The following is a 19574-nucleotide window of genomic DNA, read 5'->3' on the forward strand; positions in this document are numbered from 1 at the left end:
GCTGAGGATCAGGCTGGTTTGTTTTGTTCATGCCTCATGCTCCCAGCCTCCATGCTCCATTTGTCTGTTGCCTCGATCAGTTGGATCCCAGGCTGACACCTAGATCATGTGCTCTCTGGGTCATGCAGTGTCCAGTTTGTCACTTGTTTGTACAGTGCCTAGCACAATGGGGCCCTGATCCTCGATGGCAATTCCGAGGTGCTACCATAATAGAGAGAATGACTAATAATAATAATTCTACACCCATTTTGGCTAGGTGTACGTGGCTGCACAAGGTGCAAAATCAGAACTCTTGGGGCTTGATCCTCAGATAACCTGAAGTTACACCAGTTTACACCAGCGGAGGATCTGGCCCTTAGATATGATCTACACCTAGACTGGTTCGAAGTAACTATTTTAAGAATGGGCTTTTCAATCTAGCAGAGACAGGTCTAACATGATCCAATGGCTGGCAGTTGAAGCTCGACAGATTCAGATTGGAAATAGGGTGTAAATTTTTAACGCAGAGAGCGTAATTAACCATTGGTCCAATTTACCAGGGATGATGCTGGATTCTTCATCACTGGCAAATTTAAAGTCAAGACCGGATATTTTTCTGAACAAGCTGCTCTAGGAATTAGTGTGGGGAAGTTCTCTGGCCTGTGTTACACAGGAGGTCAGACTAGATAATCACTATGGAATCTATAAATCTATGAAACGGCAGGTGAGATTTTATATTGATTTCGTTAAACCGGTGCAGCTTGGCGTATGGACATTCTTATAGCAGTTTGAATCTGGATTATATCGGCTTAGCTTGGCCAGTTACCTAAACCTACGTAACCAGTTTTAGAATGATACAAGACAGTCCACACACAAAAGCCGCACTGATTGTCTTATTGTACTCCCCAAGCTGTCTGTTTCTATCTGTTGACTCTTGTCTTATACTTAGATTGTAAGTGCATGGGGGCAGGGAGCCTCTTTTTGTTCTGTGTTTGCACAGTGCCTTAGCACAAAGGGGTTCTGATCCCTGCCTGGCACCCCTAGTGCTACAGTAATGCAAAAAAGTAATAATAATGTAGCTAAAGTGCTTTAAGTTAAACTGGTGCTCCTTCTGTGTGTAGACGAGTTGTTAGTTTCTAAGCCCTATTTCCTTTCCAGTTGTTTTCTGCACTCATGATGATGCAGGCTTACAAAGATCCCTTTTTGCTCTCTCAGAATCCATGGTTTTGCTTATCTCTGAATTTGCTGAACACCTCTGTTTCCTGGGGCATGTTATTTGTTGTGTTTTCCACAGCTCCCGACTCCACTGGCGAAAGAGAAAGACGGACTGGGTTAGTCAGTTCAGCTGCCATATCTGGTTGCATTTTGCTTTGCATTGCTCACAAAATATGGTTCAGTGGTCTGTTAAAATTAATTTCACATTAATTGTTTTAAAAGCTACAGCATCCTGCACTGTTTTGGGTGAGCAATTGCCTTTCTCTGCTGGGAAATAATTTTGGCATTTCATTTGGAAAAAAGTAATTAACTGTATGGGTATGCTTAGTTGAGTAAGTCATTACAATCTCTGACTTATGCAAATGAGGTTGTCAGGGTATAATTCAGATCGAGATAATGCAACAGATATATTACACTTTAATTTGCACAAGTCCAAGGGAATATTTCTGTGCAAATAAAAGCTGTTTATGGGTTAATTTACAAATCTCATTTGCATAATCAGTTCTCAGACAGCGTGAAGCAGGCACCATGTGTCATCTTCTCAATCAGTCATTTAGTGGAGCCAGTGCAAACCCCTGTGTGGACACACACACACTCTGGTGGAAGAATGGTTTCTTTTGATTTAGCTTCAACCTGTTTCTAACCGATTTAAACTAACCCGAAATAAGCTTGGTTTAAACTGAAATAAGAGCGTCCACACAGGAGGGTGCGCTGGTTTAACTATCTCGGTATATAAACATGTCTTTGCTTAACGCAGAGCAACTTCTCCATGTAGACATGCCTCAGCAAGGAGGCATGTAAGGGAATGGGGGAGGAATGAAAATAGAAGGACGTTTTTAGTACTGACCACAGATATTGGACAAAAATGGATTGTAGCTCTTTAATGGCTAAAACTGATGTATTCCTAGGTTCAAATAGCCTAGCACCCATTTTATATGCATTATGCCATGAAACATGCTTTAAGGGTCACCCCCCAGTGGATTATTCCCTGCCTTTATGATGATTATGATTATTGTTTATTATTTTGTAATATGGGAGCTCCTGGTGGCCTTAATCATGGTTTGGGGCAGCATCATTGTGCTCGGTGCTGCAAACCGACATAATGAAAAGACTGGCCCTGCCCCAGAGAGCTGACAATCTTAAAGATTTTATATTTTAAGGGACCATTAAGATCATTTCCTCTGACCTGCTTCCTAACCCATGCCAGAGCATTTCGCTCAGCGAGTCGTGCATCAATCCCAATCTTAAAACACGACTTCAATGCATTCCCAAGATGCATCAGACTCCCTCCAGCCTCCAAGTGCTTTCGGAGTCGTATCTGCTGCTCTTAGCAACTAAAATAAGACTGGACAAGACGGCGAGACCCCAGACTGATACTCAGATCCCAGGCTCACATATTTTTACTGTATGGGGCGTCACTGAAGGGCAATAAACCCAGAACTTTTTTAGAAGTGCTTTTCAGAATAGAAACAGACTTTAAGACAGGTTTCCTTAGTGATGGATCAATGGATGGATGGATAGATCCAAGCAAGGAACAGAGTGTGTGTGTATGCCTGTGTGTGTGTGTTGAAAGTGAGGTGCATTTGTACTCCAAAAAATGACTACTGGTGCTTGTTTCTGGCATGTATAGTTCATGGGACAAATTTACACTATTACTGCCTGCTCTTTACCTGGTCTATGTGAATTATGGATACAGGTATGTTTAATTCTAGGATGTATCAATTATGATATCTCATCACATTTTCAGTTGTGTCTCCTTAGTGCTCTTGGTCATCACATACCATCAATAAAGGCAGTAGAAACCCCGTCTCCGGAAATACCTGCTTCTTTGGGACCGGAAGCAGAAATACCAAATGGCAACAAGAACAGGCTTCCTGGGTAAACAGGTGACAACGAATAAGCCAGTAGGTAACTTCCGCTCCATTTTCTGTGTGTGACCAAACTGCCAACCGGTTGTGACTTCTATTGCTGTATTCATGTCACAGCCTGGCTGGCCCTTTAAGGGGAGTTGGCTTCAAGTCTTGCCTGTGACCCAGCAGTTAACCCCTGACTGTGACCCAGTAGTTAACCTCTGGTCCTGCTTTGAGTAGGGGGTTGGACTAGATGACCTCCTGAGATCCCTTCCAACCCAGATATCCTATGATTCTATGACTGATCCTGAGCTGGGGACTCAATGAGAGTTAGTGAACCCAGCTGTGAAAGGACCAAGGAGGAACCTACAGAGAGGGAAGAGGACTCAGTGAGGGAGGACACCCAGGTGTGAGGGGAGTTTCCTCTGTCTGGAAAGAACCCTGGGGAGCTGATGTGGAAATAGGGCACGTGAGAAGCAGCCAAAGTCCATGGGTAGGGGAAAAGTGCTAGGAAGAACGGCCTCCAGGGAAAAAACCCAGGCAGGCAGTTCTCAGCCAAAGGAGCAAAGAAGGAACTTTGCAGTCTCTGGGAACAAGGATGAATAGCAGGGAATTTCAACACAGCCGGAGAGGGGCAGAAGGATCTTGTGTTTGATGCTGACGTGGATTCTTTATCTGGACTTTAGTTATGCTGGAAGGGGACAGAACTGGAAAGAGGCGTCCTGACCAGAGGGTAGAGGCACAGAGGACGTAACCAGAGACAGACCATCGCAGGGCCCAAGAAGTGGGCAACAGGGGGTGCTAGCAATGAAGACCTGCGATGCCACACGCTGACAGCAGGAGGTGCTATGTTGGTGAGTGGAACTGATTACAACCCACTGTTCACAACTGTATGGCAAACTTTTGCACAAATAGCTTTCAGCCCAGGTGGGCTGCTTGCAAAGTGGCTGGTGCAAATTTTCCTTGTTAATGCTATTTGTGCTCTGTGATTGGTCATTTAAGTCACACGGTATCACTTCACTTCCTTGCTCGGATGAAGTAAGCTTTATAAAGAAGGGCTGAGGAAATCACTGGGACTCTGAAGTCTCTGGGAGAAGGTCTTGAGCTTTGAGATCAGTCTGCTAACGGGCCAGACAAGTGGTGACGAGTTTAATTATGACGGAGATGTTTCTGGAAGCACAAGGTCAGTGACTCTGACCAAGCTGCCCCTTTATTTAGAGAGCAAGCCGTTCCCTGTGTTGCTGTGTGGGGGGCCTTTGTAACAGCCTGGAGCTATTCCCAAGAGAGGTTTCATCTGCCAGAGCTCATGGGCCCAGCCAAGTGGCTTGGTGGCTCATAAAGATGGAACTGTGCACTTACTTAAAGGCAGGGAATGCCAAGGTTACGATTCTGACTGCAGTGTTCGCTCAGCCGCTGGGGGATTCTCTGCATCTGCTCTTCTGGCTTAATCCACTGTAAATTGTTCACCAGGAGATACTCAGGACCAGATCCTCAGGTGGTGTGAATCTGCAGCGCTCTCTAACAATCAGCAGAGCTACACCAGTTCACACCAGCCGACCATCTGGTCCATGCTACCTAGCTCGTTCCTTAGATGCTCCCCCCGCATATTATCGGAGAGCTTCACACATGCTGATAAATGTATCCCCATGGATTGCGGACATTTTATCTCCATTTTAATAGGGGGAGGGAGTAGGACTGAGGCACAGAGAGATTGGATGACTTGTCCAAGGCCACACCAGGAGTCTTTGGGAAACCCACCAATGGGACTCCGATCTCCTGAGTCCCAGTCCAGCATGAGGCTGAAGATGGGCATCAATATAAGGTGAATTTAGATAGAGGATGGAGAGGGGGCTAAATTGTACTCAGTGGAGTTGCGTGGTGGGAAGTGAGAGCAGGACTCAGCTCCCGGCTTGCAAAGGGCCTAAGACTCTATCAGGGTGACAAGCGCTAACAGAAGAGTTGATTCCTCTGCTGATGTACAGCAGCGACGGTTCACGGTGTGACATTGCACCGCCTATTCCTCACAGTTGTAAGATTATGATATAATTATAGCATAATTATGATGCATTGTGTACAAGATGGGGCATGTATGGTGCCATTGGAAAAGTTATGATTTGCTGAACATGATTATCTTATTTGTGTACATGCATCATCTTTGTATCTGAAGTTATAAATATTGACTATGTATCTGTATTTCAAATGTAGTTACCCCTGAGTGACACCCTTAGGCAAAATGCTTCCAGTCTAGATAGCTGGTTGTGAAGGGCCTATTCAAGGTAATGAGCCATTAGGAAAAACAATAGGCCTCAGGAGAAGCTTATCCCCCATCGGGTGAGCCTTCCTGAGAACGCTCCAGACAGCCTGTAAGAAATGGCTGCTATAACTCCGAAAGGGCATGTGACCAGGCCACATGACTCTGGACTCCATTTTGGGACTCCTGTATTTTTCCACAAACTGGTCTGGGAACCAAGTTTGAAACAAAGGGTCCCTGCCATATGAAGAAGCTATATAAGGCAGGGAGTGATATGATCAAGTGTTCTTCATTCCCCACAGAAGAGGACTCCTGAAAATACCTGAAGAACAAAGACTGAACTTGGGGAAGTGCTGGACCCAGGCTAAAGGGATTTCTAGCTTGTGTATGGAAAACCTGGGGATCCCAAGCTGCAAAGCAGTGCAGCTTGTTCCTTTAGAATCTGCAAGCCTGCTTGTATCATCAGACAGGGTAAGGGACTGCTAATTCATACCCTATCTTTCTAGTATATTAAGCTAGTTTGCATTTTTGTTTATTTGCTAAGTAATCTGCTTTGATCTATTTGCTATCACTTATAATCCCTTGATATCTATCTTTTGTAGTTAATAAACTTGATTTATGCTTCATCTACACCAGTAAATTTGGAGTAAAGTGCTTGGAAATCTTAGCTTAAGGGGCAAAGGCTGTTGCATTTCCTCTCCACTTTGAGAGGGAGGCAAACTGGATAGTAAATTCATACTGGTCAGGGTTTTGAACGGGGCAGGACGATACAGCTCTGGGATCCTAGGCTGGGAAGCTGGTGGTTATTTTGCCTGTTGCCTCTCTATTGTTGGTTCATGCAGTGGCTGGTCTACCTGCATGTAACTGCAGCTGGATGTGTCCCTACCCGTGTGAATGCTGGTGGAAGTGTAGGACGAGGAGCAGGTCTGCAGCTTGTCACAGCAGCACAGTGTGAGAGGGAGCCCAGGCTGGTGAGTCAGAGGGCTCAGCGGTACCCCAGTTCCAGGTTGCACTCCGGAGGGAACTGGCCATGCACAGGATCCTAGATCATGAGGCCAGAAGAGTCCACTGTGACCATCAAGTCTGACCTCCTACTCGACACAGGCTGTGGGATATCCCTGAATTAATTCCTGTTTGAACTAGAGCAGATTGTGTAGAAAAGACACTGGATCCTGGCTTTAAAATTCCCGGTGACAAGAAATCCACAGCAACCTGTGGTGAGTTGTTGTGGTAGTCTAGGGATAAGTCATTAGGGACACCTCTGTTCTTTTCCTAGCTCTGCTATTGATTTTCTATATGACCTTTGCCAAGTCACTTTATATCTCTGTCTCTCTTTTTCATCCTTCCTCCTGTCTACTGGACTATACACAGAGACGGTCTCTTACTATGTATCCATACAGTGCCCAGTTCAATGCAGCCCTGCTCTCAGATTTTGCTTGCATGCGCTTCTGTAAAACAAATAATAGAGAAAGAGATGGCCACATACTTTTGCTGTCAGCCCAATAAGCAGAATCCAGTCCTGGAAATCCCCTGAAGTTCAGTAGCTGGTTTCCCCTTGGTTAGCTCCATCATGAAAGTTTGTTTCAACTGCATGTCAGATCAGAAAAGTTTCTCGGGGACAGAAATCCCATGGCAAGGTCAAGCTGAGATGGTTGCTGCTTTAACAAACACCTCAAATTGTCTCTGATTAATTCTAAACAAATCTGTGGAGAGGCTTGTGCCTGTGATAAGTGATTTCAGGCAATCGCTGTTGACACATTGAGCTGCCGAGATTAAGGGGAGAAAGTGATGAACAATGGGTGAGATTAGAAACTCTTTGTCAGGCAGATCAGGCCCCTCACAGAGGCAAGGGTAATGGATGAGGGTATCAGGGAGATGGCTGGAGACTTGGGAGTGTGGCCAAACCACTCATTAGGCAGAGTCAATAAAAAAAGTAAGCTACGGGGGGAGGACAGAGTTTGAATACGCACATTGGGAAGGAAATGTGACACTAGGATCTGGGTTCTCAGGACACATTTTTGGGTGGCCTCAGAGTGTGGCCACCAACTCTTGCTGGTGGCCGCTCTCACACTTTTTCCTAAAATACTTAATTAGCTTTAGGAAAACCAAATAAATATGCACATGTACACATCCAAATCATTGTAATTTATTTATTGCTAGCTAGTAAGTCTGTTGTGAAAAATGATGTTAACAAACATACAAGTATCACTTTTCACAGCAGACTTACTCAGCCCTGGCAAACCTGGGGACAAATTAAACCCAGATGAGGGGGGTCAGTGGAGGCAGCAGACCAGGGGTAATGCAGGGGGCTGAAACCTGAAGCCCCACAGTGAGGGTCCAAAGCCCCGTGGCCAGGGGACAGGGCCTGGGGATGGAGCTCGAAGCTATGTGGCCCAGAGCCTAGAGCCTACCACTGTGCAGCCGGAGCCTGGGGCTGGAGCCTGAAGCCCCAGGGCCAGAGCCTGCTGCCCCATCACCCCAGGGATGAAGCTCAAAGCCTGAGCCCCCTTGCCCCTGGGAAGGTGGGGAACTCACCGGCTGCCTGGTCCTCCAGCGTTGTGCCCCAGGTGTCTCCAGGGGTGCGGGGGGTGGCGGGGCAGGGCAGGGCCCAACCCCTGCTGGTGGCCCCAGCGACCAACACCACGGCTGTGCCTCGAGGAGCAATAGGGAGGGGAAGGAGCCGCCATTTTATCCCCCATCCTCCCTCCCCCCGCCATCACAGTCCAGGAGGCTGTGGTGGCAAGAAAAGCCGCTGATGGCCTCATGTGGCCATGCTGGCTGCATTTGCGCAATGCTGGGGAGGCTCTGAGTTACTCCAGAGAATTCTTTCCCAGGTGTCTGGTGGGTGGGTCTCGTCCACGTGCTCAGGGTCTAACTGATGGCCAGATTTTCCCATAGGTCAGATTGGCAGGGGCCCCGGGGAAAGGATAGGGAAGGGCTGGCTTTCCTCTGCAGCATGGATCACGGGTCACGTGCAGGTTTGAACTAGAGTAAATGGTCAGATTCTCTGTAACTTGGTCTTTAAATCAAGAGTTGAGGACGTCAGTAACTCAGCCAGAGGTTATGGGCTCACTATAGAATGGGCTCACCATAGAAGCAGGCGGGTGGGGCTCTGTGGCCTGCGATATGCAGGAGGTCAGGCTAGATGATCCTGATGGCCTGAAAATCTATGAGCTGGGTTTGAAAGAACTGGTTTGGGAAAGCCACAAAACGGGCAGCATGGGGAGACATAGGGACAATGCACTCAGTTCAAGTGATGTGCTGATCCAAGAAGCTCTCAGGTTTTGGTTTATCTATGAGGACTTTATGGAGCTCCTCTGTGGGACCCTGTGGCACAAGTCCCGGTGGCTTCAGTGCACCTTGCATTAGCCCCCACTAGCTTCTAAAAGATCATTGGACTGTCACCACTCCAGCACTGGGAATGGTCATACACGCTTCCTTAGTATACGCAGAGGGCTTGTTTCACCCATTACTGAAATGCAGCCACCTCTGTGATGGAAATCTGCAGCTGTCCCACAGTGCTTGGGACAGGAAGTGAAGAAGAATGTCTTATCCAGTTGACACTGCAGAAGGGAACTCAATACCCAGGGGTAGGCTTGGAATCCAGAGCTACAACAGTGAGGTTCACTTTGCTAATCTTAGGGAAGAGAGAAATGGGAACATTAATGACCATAAATTATGAGGAATATTGGTGAGTTGTTTTTTTCTCATTGTCAGCCATAAAATGGCACCTCCACAAATGGTAACTCCCAGCTTAAGCCAGAACATTGGCTCATTTCTGACCCAGAGGAACACATGCCCTGGTATACCCAACGCCGCTTCCCCCAGAATCCTTTGCTCTCCTTGTCCATCTCTTCTCCCATATTTGACTGGCCCAGATATCACAGTCCAAAGTTGCGTAGTTGTAGGCTGCAATAGAGGGGCTGACCGTCAGGAAGAGCCTAGACCATAATAAGGGTCCCATTTTGACAATGGTGTTGAGGCCCCTCTTTTCCTAGCTGATCCCAGAGCAACCCTTTCTCTGTATGAAACACCAACAGCCAAAACAAGCTTCCATCCAAATTCATTGGGAGAGGAAGCAACTCTTAGCCAGTGGACTTCACTGGCTAGTGATTCGAGCACAGAACTAGTAGCTGGCTGTTTGTGAGCTGCTGGAAGTGAGTGAAATGCTGCCTGCCTCAGTTTCCCCATCTGTAAAATGGGAACAGCAATCCTTAGCTTAACCCATAAGAGCGGTTCAGAGGACAAATGAGTCAATACCTACAATGTGCTTTGAAGATGAAGCATGCTGAGTGCTCTCAGTGCTAAGTATTAGTGTTCATTGACAATTGGGCTAGCACTGCTTTGACTGTAGAATTTAAAGCCTAATCTGCTCAAGTGAGAGTAACTCAGGTAAGAGTTGGTGAATACCTGGAAGGGCTGGCTTGGGAGGAAAGAGCAATGCTTATGATGAGGCACGATTAACCCCGCCCCCCCCCCACATAAATAGGCAGATACCTTAAAATAACTAAACATTGATAGCTCGACTGCGTGGCAACAAAGGACAGGCTAAATAGTCACAGTCTTTGAAAGGTGTAACTAACAAATCCTGCATGCATCAGCCGTAGAGTCTGAAGTCAGGACCTTCCATGCTGCAACACAGACTTCCACCACTTGAGCTGAAGGAGAACTCAGAGGAGTAAAGGTGGAGTAAAGCAGTAGACTGCACGGAAAAGCCCATGTTCCTTGCTGACAACCTGCATGGGGGTTAGGGGGCAGCCACCAGAGACAGAGGTATTACTCGGGGTGGTGCAAGGGGGCATAGCGATGAATAGTGAGATGATAGTAAAGGGAAAATTTAGGCTGAATGACAGGAGCAGAGATCTATAAGGCTGGGGAATAGTCTCCCAAGGGAATGGTGGAAGCACCGACACTTAGCACCTTTAGAACTAGACAAAGCACTAGGAAAACTAGGTAAGTTCATGGAGGATAGGTCCATCAATGGTTATGAGCCAGGATGGGCAGGGACAGTGTCCCTAGACTTTGTTTGCCAAAAGCTGGGGATAAGCGACAGGGGATGAATCACTTGATGATTACCTGTTCTGTTCATTCCCTCTGGGGCACCTGGCATTGGCCACTGTCAAAGGATACTGGGCTAAAGGGACCATTGATCTGACCCAGTGTGGCCGTTCTTATGTTCTAAAATTACTGCAGGGAACAACCCTGCACTGACTCCAGAGAATGGGTCTAGATGACCTTGGGTTTCTTTTCATCTCGTATTTCTAGGATCCTGTCATTCTGGAGCCTAGTGAGACAAAGGGAAAAGGGGTATGATTTCATCTGGCATATTCCCAGTGACTGCCTGGGACATTTGTCAAAGTCAGCAAATTTAATTTCATCTACTAAATTGCCACTGGATTTCTCTCCTTCCTTCCCCTCCCCCACCCCCAAGCAAAATTAATGCCACTGGCTTATTTTTATGGATGCCTTAATTAGACATTTGCCATTATCAGAAATGTTACAGATATTCAAATCAGCCCCATTATAAGGGAAGAGATGGTTGCTAATGACCCCGGTGTAGTTCCTTGTATTAAAAATTCTTATGAAAATTTATTACTCTATAAAAAATGACTTAATCAAAAGCAGGAAATGCTTATGTGTGTGTACTGGCAACTCAGTCTAAGCTGCAGTTGGTGCATTTGCAAATCCGCTCTCAGGGCAACATAAACAAATATACCAGAACAGTGAACGAAACAAAATATCATGAATCATAAATCAAAGCGATGTAGTAGATATGCAGAGGACACTGGAAATAGATAGGATAACAGAAGGAAATATCGTCTCAGGTATAAATAGCTCCAAATAAATCATCAGCAAACAGGAGTAAGGCAGAAGCCTGCTGAGGTGATGATAACCACAGCTGGAAACCTCTTGCTGTTGTCTTGTACTTAAGAACATAAAAACGGCCACACTGGCTCAGACCAAAGGTCCATCTAGCCCAGTATCCTGTCTTCCAACAGTGGCCAATGCCAGGTGCCCCAGAGGGAATGAACAGAACAAGGAATCATCAAGTGATCCATCCCCTGTCACCCATTCCCAGTGTCTTCAAAATGCAGAATGACTGCATATGGAATTCGTCATTCCAGGAACATGGTGAATCGGTTCCCAGTGCTCCATTCAATGTGTGGTCCAGGGGCATAAATGTAGGACTGGGAGCCAGGAACCTGCTAAATCCTAACCCCATCTGGGACAGTGACTCCCGTGGCTTTGGTAAAGTCACTTAGCTCCCTGTTTTACCTGCTCTGACACCCTGCCATTGTGACACGGCTATGCTGGTGCAATCACAATCACCATAATTCACAGCCATTGGCCAGGTGTAAATTACACCAGCTCATACCAGCAGTGCACTTGGGGCTGGGCATGTCACCTCAATGGGGCACATTCACTCAAACAGAGGGCTGGCAGTGACGCTACTGTTACCTTTAGTCGGGGGTCATGTCAATGGGCGCTGACCTGAAGTCAAGCCAGGGATCCGCAGGAGCTCCTAAGGGGACATGCCGGGTCAGCTCACTCCCTGGTTAGCTTAGTCACATCACCTTCTTCACTGGAGCAACCCGGTCTGCGCTGATCCCTATGACTCCCTCCATCACCTCTGACCTCCCCAGGCAGTTTCATTTCATGGGAACTTGGAAACAGGTGGACCAGACCATTCCTTGGAATGGGACTGAGACTAAGGAAAACATCATAATACCTCACTCTCATATAGCACATTTCCGCACTAGATTTTAATGCAATCCATAGTTTTTAATGTATCACAGAACCCCTACAAAGTAGGGGAAGTGCTGTTATCCCCATTGTACAGAGTGGGTAAGTGACTTGGCTAAGGTCACAAAGGAACTCTGTGTCAGAGAAGGGAACTGAACATAGGTCTCCTAAGTTCTAGGCTAACACCCAAATCTAGGCTATCCACAAACCTCACTGCTTTCAAAGCTTTCCTCAAACAAACACAAGTTAAAAGCAAAACAAAACAAAACCCTGAATAATCTAAGCAAGTTACTTATTTCTATCTGCTGGAAAGAACGAAAGAAAATCCAAATCTGGAGATTGAAGCTAGAAAAATAGAAATTTAAAATATGACACAAATTTATATTGCAAGAATTAGCAGGTGGAGTTGTCTGGCCTGTACTATGCAGGAGGTCAGACCCAGTGATCATAATGGCCTTGCAATCTGTGAACTGCTGTCATTTCTGTTATGGGGATAGGCACCATGTGCAATCCTAGAAAGAAAGAAAGAGAATGCAGGAGGCCCTTTGCTACTACTTTACAATGACTGCAACTGAAGGAGAGGAAGACAGAGTAAAAACACATATGCATTGTATTCTCTATCTGACTTTGATATAGCTATAAATTGTTAACATAGCTTTGTGGTGGGTCCCTGGCATCAGCCTGGACTGTGGGACCCCTGGGTCCTCTGTCCCACCAACCTGGGGTATCTGTAGTGAGGGGGTGTGGCCTCCCTCCAAGACTGATGGAGTGTGGAGCCAGGCATGACACACAAGCCGGAAGCAGTGGGGCGGGACAGGATGTTTAAAAGGTGAGCCCTGCAGCTCAGTTCAGCTGGAGCCGGCGAAGGAGCCAGAGGCCTCCCACCTGCTGCTGGAGCTGGAGCCCGAAGAGGACCTCTGCAGCGCCAAGGCCTCGAAGGGCCTGCCAGCTGACGCCGCCGAAGAGCTGCTGGGACGGCCGCTAGTGGTGTACCCCGGGCGGATGGAGGACACCCACGAGAGAAAGGTACACAGCCCCGGGGTCATAGGAAGTAGCCCAGGGACGCCAGACAGGAGTCCGGTTGTGGAGCCAGAGCACTGGTCAGCTTGTTTCGGTGGGATCCCTGCTGACCCAGGGGCAGAGTCCTCCACCACTGTCAGAGCCCTGGGCTGGGACCAAGTAGAGCAGGGTGGACCCAGGTCCCCCTCCCCGCTGTGGCTGGCCCACCTCTGGGGCGGCTGCCTACCCACCCAGAGGCCTGCGTTTGTCTGCCATCTGCCAGAGTCAGGACGTCAGGCGGAAGGCTGCATTTAGCTCTGCCCTGCCTGAGGGCCTGAGCCCCTAGACTGTTTGCTGCTCCGCGCTGTCACCGGCTGCTGGCTGCTTGGCCCTGCCTAGAGGGCCAGGGCCGCAGAGACTGCTAATTCCCCAGTAAACCTTGCCTTGATAGAGGCACAGGAGCGAGGGGACATGGCCTCCCTCTGAGACTGATGGGTAGGGACGGCCACAACCTCTTCCACGTGGTGAGGAACGCGGGCTAATGGCCTGACCCCTGAGGCAAGGGGATTGCAGGTGCTCCTAGCCCGGGGCCAAGCTGAGCGATTACGATGGAGCCTGACAAGCTCATGAACTCGTGGGTGGAGAGCCAGCCCAGCTCCAACAGCCACAGCAGCTGGTGCAGCACCTGGGGACCAGCAGCAGCAGCTGCTCTGGGTGCTGGGGGCCCAGCAGCAAGAACAACCACAGCGATGTTTCCAGCAGCTGGCCGCCCTGCTGCCCAGCCCCCCGGCTCCACTTCCCGGGGTGGCAATGTCTCCGGCAGCCCTGGTGATGCTGGACACCTCATGAAGATGGGGGTGTGAAGGTGACACAGAAGCCTTCTTGATAACTTTCAAACAGGTGGCCTGAGTGGCTGGACAGCCCCCGAACCAAGGTGCCACTCTCCTGGCTCCCTACTTAACAGGGGCAGCCCAGGCCGCTTATCACGGGCTCCCCAATGATGAGGCCCGTGACTATGGAGCAGATATCCCCGATCTAGACATCACCCCCAAAACATTTTGATGCTGGTTACAGGGAAGTTTCTACCTTCTGGGGGCCCAACTCCGGGTAGTGGCACAGAGGCTCAAGTGTTGTACCAATAAATTAAAAACCAGCAGGATCTTATTAAAGGGAAAAAGGCAAAATACCACATTTATTGTGAATACAGAAAGAATCATAGTAAGCAGTTAGTTATAGCTATAACATTCCATTCAATCTCATATTTCTTCACACATTCATTCATATACACACACACACACACACACACAGGTTCTGCAAGGTTGTTATCATAGTTACCAGCCTTAGAGTTGCTCATGCCAAGCCACTGGCCAGGTGGCCTGGACATGAGGAGGGAGCAGGGCCTTGTCAGATGCTCATCTGATGCTCCTGGAAGTTGGTTTGCAGAATCAGACCCCAAAGTTCTCACTTTTTAGAGTCTCTTTTTATAGGAATTTCTTCCTAGGCCAGTCTGTGGGAATTGCTTCATCATGCTGTTGCTGAATCAATCAGCAGATGGCACATTCCTGACGGCTCCGTGCTGCTAGATGTTATCTTGTTCTTTGGTTCTCCCATTCTTGAGGCTGTTGGGTGGATTCCAGTCTGCCCTCCGGGGGTCCTCTGGTTATTTCCACTTGACGCCTTCTTCAGCCGATGGACACTGGATTCTTAGGCTGGCACCTCCGTGATCATTCAGTTATTATCCACACCAAGCATCCATCCACATACATCCTCTATCTCTATTTTAATCACAGTTGTTAATACAACAAAAGGGCGGGGAGTCTCTGGGTGCTGTGTCTGTTGTTAGAGTATTGCTTTGAGTCTCTCTCTGTGAATTGCTTTGAGAACAGACTCTGTCTTAGAATGTACTAACGCAATTAGCAGCTTGCAAGTTTCACATACAGAGGGAGAGAAACAGTACCAAAAACCAAGAGACCTCTTAATTAGTAATACCCTGGAATTTAAACTATGGGGAATCAAACTCATTTGTGATTTTAATACAGAACTTCTTTAATATGATCCAACATAATCCCCCTTTTGACACTAAGATTTATAATCGTCAGTGTCACTTTCTATGTAGCCAATTCAAGAGAAGGTACTGTGAGGCAATTTGAGTTTGTGATTCCAATTCATGCCACATACATGATCCTAGTGATGTATCTTTACTACAAGGTTCTGGGGCAACAGGCAAGGTGAGGCACACCCACTTTTGAGGAGTCCATTCGGTACAACCTCTAGTGTCCAATAGCTTCCCTCCCTCCCCAGCCCACTGGCTCGAGGTCCAGGGTAGCCAGAAGGATCCCACGTGTAATATGGGGAGTGGGCTAACCTTCAATACCTTTGCCTCCAGGGACTGTTGGTGTGCAATTTTGACAACAATTTCTCCCATTAACAAGTCTGGTTTTACAATACTGGAAACATATTGCATCCATTCATATTGATAAGTGTCAAACAATGATCTCTTTCTTTGTTTTAACAAATGCATCAAACCCTTAATATTTCCCAATATGACCCAGAACATTTCGTGTTCCAAAGTAGCTAGTGCAAGTATCTGCATTTCAGTGCATCCCATAGCTATGGCTGTGTGGTTTCCTATTTCTAATATTTTTTTTTCTTATGCATAAGCCATGTGGTAGTATTAAGCCATTGCCAAAGATTCCATCGGGCTTTTAGGTTACCCAGACCAATTTGGACCAAGTCTACATTGGCATGTACTTGTTTTTGTGTCAGGCTGTCCTGTAGCTGGGTCAGAGAGCTTAATTTATTTTTAAGTACCTGCAGGTCTTTAGTATTTTTTTTTTTTTAAACACACAACAGTGCTAGCAACAAGACAAAACATAGAACACAAAACACAATTTCTATTGTGACAGTAGATTCATGGTATTGGGTTGCTTTTCAGCTGGCATCAGCTTTTCCTGATTTTCTGAAAGACAAAAATAACATGTTTCTACCCCTTTTTGGGGTGGCAGATTATTGCTTAAAATATTTCTTTTACAAATACCCTTGCTGATTGCAGGCAAAACAGAGGAATTGCCCCCGTATTTTCCTGTTTTTGTTCTATAGGCAGGCCAGGTTTCAATGGCTTTTATCTTTTAAGGGTTATGGGGAAATTATCCCACTGTTTAGTCATTAAATCCCTGAGTTTTCCTTCTTATACAGAAGACCAAGTTTATAATGTTTTTCCTGCTGTGTTAAGCTTCAAGTTTTATTTACAGGTAATAACTGAGAAGCATCATTACCATACGACCTTAAAGGGTTTTTCCAAAAATCATACACACTATATGTTGTTACAGGGATACTTATTATCATTAAATTTATTAAAATTATCTTGTTATCCCATGTCTTTTATTTAGACAATTTGTTTGCTGACCAGGTGTGTCCTTTATCTGCAGCTCCTTTGTGCTGCTAGTTCTTTCCTTCCTTTATCATTTAGGTAATTTGCATTTTCACAGACACTTCCTGCTTTTGGATTTAAAGCCATCAGCAGCTCAGAGACTCTATCTTAAAAGGGACACAATCAACTTTCACCAGAGTTTTGATTACTTTTAACTTCTGCTTCCAAAACACACAGCAATCTGAAAAAGAAAACCCAACCTATTGTGGCTCCCTTTGGAGCCCTAATAGCATTTTAATTAAGTAGCATGGTACGTTTGCATTTCTTTTGCCCCTTCTACAATATACCCTGCGCATGTTCTGGGGCAAATGCACATTCCTTCCATAGTTTAACTTCTATAACATTATCCATATCAATTTTTACATAAGGTGTAACTATTTCTTTTTTTTTGCTTACAGAGTTTTCATGTACCTTTATCAAAGTGACAGTCTGATTACTCAGAGCCATTTTAAGACTCAGTGTTTCTAACATTGCTTCTTTTTGTTTTGTGCACCTCACCCCTGCTGTTGCTTCAGAGGGCCACTGTCTTTTTTAAATTTCGTATTTATTTATTTTTTTTTACTACAGCTCTCATCTGCTATTTTGTTACAAAATCAAACAAACAAACAAAAACCAACCAACCAAACAAAAATAATCCAATTTTTTTTCTATTCTCCAGATTTTGACTGCCCTGCTGCAGCCACAACTTAAAAACATTTTAAATTTTGTAAAGCATTGAGTTACCTTTTAAGGGTTAAATGCCAAATCCCAAAGCCAAACAGCACTAATTACCTGTGTCTAGCAAAAAGGTCTGTCAGTTTTGCAACTTTGAATTAAAGAGTCAAATGGATTTTTAGTGGCATTATTTAAAACAAAAACAAAACCAACTGGTCCTTAGAACTTTACATATTTACACACACACAGATAGATACATACACATTTTCTTTTCTTTAACATCCCTTCCACGTTGCTCTGTTTTTTTACATCTTACATTCCCTTTATACATTTGAGGCAGTTAAGTTCCAATAGAACCCCCTTATGTTCTTTTAGCAAATTTGACTAAATTGTCCAGTCAAATGATTTTAATCAGTTTCTTTTGCCTGGCTAATTTACAGACATTCCTTTGGAAAAGGGCCCATTTTTCCCTCAGAATGGCTGCAAAGAAACCAAGAATGCTCTTTCTCTAACACTTTTTTTTTTCCTTTTTAACATTTTCACAAAGTTTAGCTGCTTAATTCCCTCCAGCCTCTGCAGAGTTAACTTTTTTTTTTACTCTTTCTCTTTGTAATTATGCCTGGGGGTGCCATACATAGGACCTTCTCCCCCTTTACCTGCCTCCCTCCAGCCTCTGCAGAGTTAACTTTTTCACTCTTTTTGTATTCCTGGAGTGCCTCTTTCACTATTTTCAGCTGGCTTTGGGTATTTGTAGCCAGCACCTTCCAATTGTCTGCTCCCTTTTCCGTTTGTGCCTTTTCCTCTTTACATGAAGACAAGCGGAGGGAAGAATCCTTACATGCCTCCCACAACAACCAAATTGCTGCTGCATCTCTTTTGGCAGCACTAGAAGGTTTGTATATGAGGATATACTGAGCCAATCTATCCTCTAGGTCCGAAATAGTGCAGAGATCAGCTAGGGCTTGTTTAGTCCAAGGACTGTGCCCAAATTTTTGAAGGTTTTGTTTAAAAGGTGTAATTTCTTTAACAAAAGGTGAGGTTGGAGTTCCTTCTGACTCCATTCCTCCCTCTGGTACTGGCTTACCCTGTTTTCTTTTAAACATCTTAACATGGATATTTCAATCTCTTTGTCACTGCTGGTATTACTTAGCAAGTGACACAGCCTAGATTCTGAAATCATAGCTTAATCTATGCGTTTTTCCCCTGCTACCTTCCCGGAGGCCAGCAGGTCCCCTGCTACCTTCCCGGAGGCCAGCAGGTCTGGTTAACCTATTTCTCCCTGCTACCTTCTCGGAGGCCAGCCGGTCCGGTTAACCTGTTCTTCCCTGCTACCTTCTCGGAGGCCAGCAGGTCCCCTGCTACCTTCTCGGAGGCCAGCAGGTCTGGTTTAATCTGTTTTCCCTGCTACCTTCTCGGAGGCCAGCAGGTCTAGTTTAATCTGTTCTTCCCTGCTACCTTCTCGGAGGCCAGCAGGTCCCCTGCTACCTTCTCGGAGGCCAGCAGGTCTAGTTTAATCTGTTCTTCCCTGCTACCTTCTCGGAGGCCAGCAGGTCCCCTGCTACCTTCTCGGAGGCCAGCAGGTCTGGTTTAATCTGTTTTTCCTGCTACCTTCTCGGAGGCCAGCAGGTCTGGTTAACCTAATAGAAATGCCTAGCTCACTAGAGCTGGCGGTGTGCACACCAATATTTACAATAACTGAGGTTTTTTACCAATATTCCCCCTTTCGCAATTCTCCACCAAAATGTTGTACCAATAAATTAAAAACCAGCAGGATCTTATTAAAGGGAAAAAGGCAAAATACCACATTTATTGTGAATACAGAAAGAATCATAGTAAGCAGTTAGTTATAGCTATAACATTCCATTCAATCTCATATTTCTTCACACATTCATTCATATACACACACACACACACACACAGGTTCTGCAAGGTTGTTATCATAGTTACCAGCCTTAGAGTTGCTCATGCCAAGCCACTGGCCAGGTGGCCTGGACATGAGGAGGGAGCAGGGCCTTGTCAGATGCTCATCTGATGCTCCTGGAAGTTGGTTTGCAGAATCAGACCCCAAAGTTCTCACTTTTTAGAGTCTCTTTTTATAGGAATTTCTTCCTAGGCCAGTCTGTGGGAATTGCTTCATCATGCTGTTGCTGAATCAATCAGCAGATGGCACATTCCTGACGGCTCCGTGCTGCTAGATGTTATCTTGTTCTTTGGTTCTCCCATTCTTGAGGCTGTTGGGTGGATTCCAGTCTGCCCTCCGGGGGTCCTCTGGTTATTTCCACTTGACGCCTTCTTCAGCCGATGGACACTGGATTCTTAGGCTGGCACCTCCGTGATCATTCAGTTATTATCCACACCAAGCATCCATCCACATACATCCTCTATCTCTATTTTAATCACAGTTGTTAATACAACAAAAGGGCGGGGAGTCTCTGGGTGCTGTGTCTGTTGT

The 19574-nt window shown here is 46.1% G+C and overlaps 1 long non-coding RNA gene across 1 annotated transcript; it reads right to left on the reverse strand.

The window, feature by feature from the left end:
- Positions 1-17541: 17541 nt before the first annotated feature.
- LOC141982060 (uncharacterized) lies at positions 17542-18728 on the reverse strand. The gene is made up of 2 exons (XR_012637940.1): positions 18531-18728; positions 17542-18484 (listed from the first exon to the last, which is right to left on the reverse strand). It is a non-coding gene; the product is annotated as an uncharacterized LOC141982060 (long non-coding RNA).
- Between the last annotated feature and the right edge of the window lie 846 nt (positions 18729-19574).

The sequence above is a fragment of the Natator depressus genome, chromosome 2 (genome assembly GCF_965152275.1).
Source record: "Natator depressus isolate rNatDep1 chromosome 2, rNatDep2.hap1, whole genome shotgun sequence".
NCBI classification, from domain to species: Eukaryota; Metazoa; Chordata; order Testudines; family Cheloniidae; genus Natator; species Natator depressus.